The sequence below is a fragment of the Pseudophryne corroboree genome, unplaced genomic scaffold (genome assembly GCF_028390025.1).
Source record: "Pseudophryne corroboree isolate aPseCor3 unplaced genomic scaffold, aPseCor3.hap2 scaffold_227, whole genome shotgun sequence".
NCBI lineage: Eukaryota > Metazoa > Chordata > Amphibia > Anura > Myobatrachidae > Pseudophryne > Pseudophryne corroboree.
Genome location: NW_026968921.1, coordinates 634,841 through 642,050, shown reverse-complemented (window position 1 = coordinate 642,050; position 7,210 = coordinate 634,841).

Here is a 7,210-nt window from a genome sequence, read left to right as displayed (position 1 = left end):
ACTAACTGATTGCGCCACAGCGACACTTTGCAAAAGTACATACTGACAAAGGCTAATAAGCATTCATCTAGAACGATTCCTAGAAACATTTTAAAAAGTCAATAATGTGGAGAGTTTTTGTATGATGTTTCTTCCATCAACCAATGAAGAAACACATTGGTACTTTCCCATGATGAGTGAGTGCTTCAGGATCTCTTGCACTTACATGTGCAGCAGAGTACTGTAATGGAAGCATGCTGGGTCCATAACCCAGAGGTAGGCAGATTGAAACTATCCTCTGCTATATGCATTTTTTTTTGTTAATTAAAGTAATCCAAAACTGGGATTGATATTTTTGCTCTTTTATTTTTACTTAAAGTACAATAACTTTTACCATTTTAATTTGTTTTAATAGTATATTGACAGTATTGTTTTCTTTCAAAAATCCAATTAATTTTCTTTACCCGATTATTAAAATGGTAATTGACAAAAGCAAACTACATTGTCACCAGAAGAGCAATACAAAATGTACAAGTGATATATTAAAATCATCTTTCCAGCTTGAATTTCAATGATGCATTGGGGCAACGATTTTGTGAGAAACATCTTCACCCTTAAATAAAGATTTTCTTAATTCCTTACCTGTGTGCTAATTAGATATCACCTTGTTTTCACATTAAACAGACTTCCACATGAGAAAGCAGCAAGGATGCAGTGGCGTTAATGTTTCCTGGTGTCAACCTGTATTATTTCAGTAGATATTGAAATGAGGATGCATCTTGCTGCCTTTCCAATGAAGCAAGTTTAATTTAGTAATAGGTGAAAAACCATCCCTACAAAGATGTTAATCAGATACTTGGCTTTGTGGACACTTTTCAGAGAACAAATTAGTTAGCATAAAAATAAAGCCAGAAAATGAAGAGCTGTTTAATCACTCAATTGGATTTTTCTGCCAGCATATTTCTTTTTCTCTGCAACCCACTGCTAAATTGTGCTTCCTAGCTGTTTTTATAAAATCACTGAATCAAATCTAACTCTGATTACATCAGAGAAGGCCAGGTACCCTACACCATAACAGGGGGTTTGAAATTTTGACTTGTCTACTTAAAGATCACCAAAATCTGATAACAAGGTCAATTAAGTCCCTGGGTGGGATTGAACCACCAACCTTTTGGTTAATAGCCTTACACACTAACTGATTGCGCCACAGCGACACTTTGCAAAAGTACATACTGACAAAGGCTAATAAGCATTCATCTAGAACGATTCCTAGAAACATTTTAAAAAGTCAATAATGTGGAGAGTTTTTGTATGATGTTTCTTCCATCAACCAATGAAGAAACACATTGGTACTTTCCCATGATGAGTGAGTGCTTCAGGATCTCTTGCACTTACATGTGCAGCAGAGTACTGTAATGGAAGCATGCTGGGTCCATAACCCAGAGGTAGGCAGATTGAAACTATCCTCTGCTATATGCATTTTTTTTTGTTAATTAAAGTAATCCAAAACTGGGATTGATATTTTTGCTCTTTTATTTTTACTTAAAGTACAATAACTTTTACCATTTTAATTTGTTTTAATAGTATATTGACAGTATTGTTTTCTTTCAAAAATCCAATTAATTTTCTTTACCCGATTATTAAAATGGTAATTGACAAAAGCAAACTACATTGTCACCAGAAGAGCAATACAAAATGTACAAGTGATATATTAAAATCATCTTTCCAGCTTGAATTTCAATGATGCATTGGGGCAACGATTTTGTGAGAAACATCTTCACCCTTAAATAAAGATTTTCTTAATTCCTTACCTGTGTGCTAATTAGATATCACCTTGTTTTCACATTAAACAGACTTCCACATGAGAAAGCAGCAAGGATGCAGTGGCGTTAATGTTTCCTGGTGTCAACCTGTATTATTTCAGTAGATATTGAAATGAGGATGCATCTTGCTGCCTTTCCAATGAAGCAAGTTTAATTTAGTAATAGGTGAAAAACCATCCCTACAAAGATGTTAATCAGATACTTGGCTTTGTGGACACTTTTCAGAGAACAAATTAGTTAGCATAAAAATAAAGCCAGAAAATGAAGAGCTGTTTAATCACTCAATTGGATTTTTCTGCCAGCATATTTCTTTTTCTCTGCAACCCACTGCTAAATTGTGCTTCCTAGCTGTTTTTATAAAATTACTGATTTAAATCTAACTCTGATTACATCAGAGAAGGCCAGGTACCCTACACCATAACAGGGGGTTTGAAATTTTGACTTGTCTACTTAAAGATCACCAAAATCTGATAACAAGGTCAATTAAGTCCCTGGGTGGGATTGAACCACCAACCTTTTGGTTAATAGCCTTACACACTAACTGATTGCGCCACAGCGACACTTTGCAAAAGTACATACTGACAAAGGCTAATAAGCATTCATCTAGAACGATTCCTAGAAACATTTTAAAAAGTCAATAATGTGGAGAGTTTTTGTAAGATGTTTCTTCCATCAACCAATGAAGAAACACATTGGTACTTTCCCATGATGAGTGAGTGCTTCAGGATCTCTTGCACTTACATGTGCAGCAGAGTACTGTAATGGAAGCATGCTGGGTCCATAACCCAGAGGTAGGCAGATTGAAACTATCCTCTGCTATATGCAATTTTTTTTGTTAATTAAAGTAATCCAAAACTGGGATTGATATTTTTGCTCTTTTATTTTTACTTAAAGTACAATAACTTTTACCATTTTAATTTGTTTTAATAGTATATTGACAGTATTGTTTTCTTTCAAAAATCCAATTAATTTTCTTTACCCGATTATTAAAATGGTAATTGACAAAAACAAACTACATTGTCACCAGAAGAGCAATACAAAATGTACAAGTGATATATTAAAATCATCTTTCCAGCTTGAATTTCAATGATGCATTGGGGCAACGATTTTGTGAGAAACATCTTCACCCTTAAATAAAGATTTTCTTAATTCCTTACCTGTGTGCTAATTAGATATCACCTTGTTTTCACATTAAACAGACTTCCACATGAGAAAACAGCAAAGATGCAGTGGCGTTAATGTTTCCTGGTGTCAACCTGTATTATTTCCGTAGATATTGAAATGAGGATGCATCTTGCTGCCTTTCCAATGAAGCAAGTTTAATTTAGTAATAGGTGAAAAACCATCCCTACAAAGATGTTAATCAGATACTTGGCTTTGTGGACACTTTTCAGAGAACAAATTTGTTATCATAAAAATAAAGCCAGAAAATGAAGAGCTGTTTAATCACTCAATTGGATTTTTCTGCCAGCATTTTTCTTTTTCTCTGCAACCCACTGCTAAATTGTGCTTCCTAGCTGATTTTTTATAAAATCACTTAAACAAATCTAACTCTGATTACATCAGAGAAGGCCAGGTACCCTACACCATAAGAGGGGGTTTGCAATTTTGACTTGTCTACTTAAATATCACCAAAATCTGATCACAAGGTCAAATACGTCCCTGGGTGGGATTGAACCACCAACCTTTTGATTAATAGCTGAACACACTAACCGATTGCGCCACAGAGACACTTTGCAAAAAGTACATACTGACAAAGACTAATAAGCATTCATCTAGAACGTTTCCTAGAAAAACTTTAAAAAGTCAATAATCTGGAGAGTTTTTGTAAGATGTTTCTTCCAGCAACCAATGAAGAAACACATTGGTACTTTCGCATGATGAGTGAGTGCTTCAGGATCTCTTGCACTTACATGTGCAGCAGAGTACTGCAATGGAAGCATGCTGGGCCTATAACCCAGAGGTAGGCAGATTGAAACTATCCTTTGCTATATGCATTTTTTTTGTTCATTAAAGTAATCCAAAACTGGGATTGATATTTTAGCTTTTATTTTTACTTAAAGTACAATAACTTTTACCATTTTAATTTGTTTTAATAGTATATTGACAGTATTGTTTTCTTTCAAAAATCAACTTAATTTTCTTTACCCTATTATTAAAATGGTAATTGACAAAAACAAACTACATTGTCACCAGAAGAGCAATACAAAATGTACAAGTGATATATTAAAATCATCTTTCCAGCTTGAATTTCAATGATGCATTGGGGCAACGATTTTGTGAGAAACATCTTCACCCTTAAATAAAGATTTTCTTAATTCCTTACCTGTGTGCTAATTAGATATCACCTTGTTTTCACATTAAACAGACTTCCACATGAGAAAGCAGCAAGGATGCAGTAGCGTTAATGTTTCCTGGTGTCAACCTGTATTATTTCAGTAGATATTGAAATGAGGATGCATCTTGCTGCCTTTCCAATGAAGCAAGTTTAATTTAGTAATAGGTGAAAAACCATCCCTACAAATATGTTAATCAGATACTTGGCTTTGTGGACTCTTTTCAGAGAACAAATTAGTTAGCATAAAAATAAAGCCAGAAAATGAAGAGCTGTTTAATCACTCAATTGGATTTTTCTGCCAGCATATTTCTTTTTCTCTGCAACCCACTGCTAAATTGTGCTTCCTAGCTGTTTTTATAAAATCACTGAATCAAATCTAACTCTGATTACATCAGAGAAGGCCAGGTACCCTACACCATAACAGGGGGTTTGAAATTTTGACTTGTCTACTTAAAGATCACCAAAATCTGATAACAAGGTCAATTAAGTCCCTGGGTGGGATTGAACCACCAACCTTTTGGTTAATAGCCTTACACACTAACTGATTGCGCCACAGCGACACTTTGCAAAAGTATATACTGACAAAGGCTAATAAGCATTCATCTAGAACGATTCCTAGAAACATTTTAAAAAGTCAATAATGTGGAGAGTTTTTGTAAGATGCTTCTTCCATCAACCAATGAAGAAACACATTGGTACTTTCCCATGATGAGTGAGTGCTTCAGGATCTCTTGCACTTACATGTGCAGCAGAGTACTGTAATGGAAGCATGCTGGGTCCATAACCCAGAGGTAGGCAGATTGAAACTATCCTCTGCTATATGCATTTTTTTTGTTAATTAAAGTAATCCAAAACTGGGATTGATATTTTTGCTCTTTTATTTTTACTTAAAGTACAATAACTTTTACCATTTTAATTTGTTTTAATAGTATATTGACAGTATTGTTTTCTTTCAAAAATCCAATTAATTTTCTTTACCCGATTATTAAAATGGTAATTGACAAAAACAAACTACATTGTCACCAGAAGAGCAATACAAAATGTACAAGTGATATATTAAAATCATCTTTCCAGCTTGAATTTCAATGATGCATTGGGGCAACGATTTTGTGAGAAACATCTTCACCCTTAAATAAAGATTTTCTTAATTCCTTACCTGTGTGCTAATTAGATATCACCTTGTTTTCACATTAAACAGACTTCCACATGAGAAAACAGCAAAGATGCAGTGGCGTTAATGTTTCCTGGTGTCAACCTGTATTATTTCCGTAGATATTGAAATGAGGATGCATCTTGCTGCCTTTCCAATGAAGCAAGTTTAATTTAGTAATAGGTGAAAAACCATCCCTACAAAGATGTTAATCAGATACTTGGCTTTGTGGACACTTTTCAGAGTACAAATTTGTTATCATAAAAATAAAGCCAGAAAATGAAGAGCTGTTTAATCACTCAATTGGATTTTTCTGCCAGCATTTTTCTTTTTCTCTGCAACCCACTGCTAAATTGTGCTTCCTAGCTGATTTTTTATAAAATCACTTAATCAAATCTAACTCTGATTACATCAGAGAAGGCCAGGTACCCTACACCATAAGAGGGGGTTTGCAATTTTGACTTGTCTACTTAAATATCACCAAAATCTGATCACAAGGTCAATTACGTCCCTGGGTGGGATTGAACCACCAACGTTTTGATTAATTTCTGAACACACTAACCGATTGCGCCACAGAGACACTTTGCAAAAAGTCCATACTGACAAAGACTAATAAGCATTCATTAGAACGTTTCCTAGAAAAACTTTAAAAAGTCAATAATCTGGAGAGTTTTTGTAAGATGTTTCTTCCAGCAACCAATGAAGAAACACATTGGTACTTTTGCATGATGAGTGAGTGCTTCAGGATCTCTTGCACTTACATGTGCAGCAGAGTACTGCAATGGAAGCATGCTGGGCCCATAACCCAGAGGTAGGCAGATTGAAACTATCCTTTGCTATATGCATTTTTTTTTTGTTCATTAAAGTAATCCAAAACTGGGATTGATATTTTAGCTTTTATTTTTACTTAAAGTACAATAACTTTTACCATTTTAATTTGTTTTAATAGTATATTGACAGTATTGTTTTCTTTCAAAAATCCACTTAATTTTCTTTACCCTATTATTAAAATGGTAATTGACAAAAACAAACTACATTGTCACCAGAAGAGCAATACAAAATGTACAAGTGATATATTAAAATCATCTTTCCAGCTTGAATTTCAATGATGCATTGGGGCAACGATTTTGTGAGAAACATCTTCACCCTTAAATAAAGATTTTCTTAATTCCTTACCTGTGTGCTAATTAGATATCACCTTGTTTTCACATTAAACAGACTTCCACATGAGAAAACAGCAAAGATGCAGTGGCGTTAATGTTTCCTGGTGTCAACCTGTATTATTTCCGTAGATATTGAAATGAGGATGCATCTTGCTGCCTTTCCAATGAAGCAAGTTTAATTTAGTAATAGGTGAAAAAACATCCCTACAAAGATGTTAATCAGATACTTGGCTTTGTGGACACTTTTCAGAGAACAAATTTGTTATCATAAAAATAAAGCCAGAAAATGAAGAGCTGTTTAATCACTCAATTGGATTTTTCTGCCAGCATTTTTCTTTTTCTCTGCAACCCACTGCTAAATTGTGCTTCCTAGCTGTTTTTTTATAAAATCACTTAATCAAATCTGATTACATCAGAGAAGGCCAGGTACCCTACACCATAAGAGGGGGTTTGCAATTTTGACTTGTCTACTTAAATATCACCAAAATCTGATTACAAGGTCAATTACGTCCCTGGGTGGGATTGAACCACCAACCTTTTGATTCATAGCTGAACACACTATCCGATTGCGCCACAGAGACACTTTGCGAAAAGTACATACTGACAAAGATTAATAAGCATTCATCTAGAACGTTTCCTAGAAAAACTTTAAAAAGTCAATAATCTGGAGAGTTTTTGTAAGATGTTTCTTCCAGCAACCAATGAAGAAACACATTGGTACTTTCGCATGATGAGTGAGTGCTTCAGGATCTCTTGC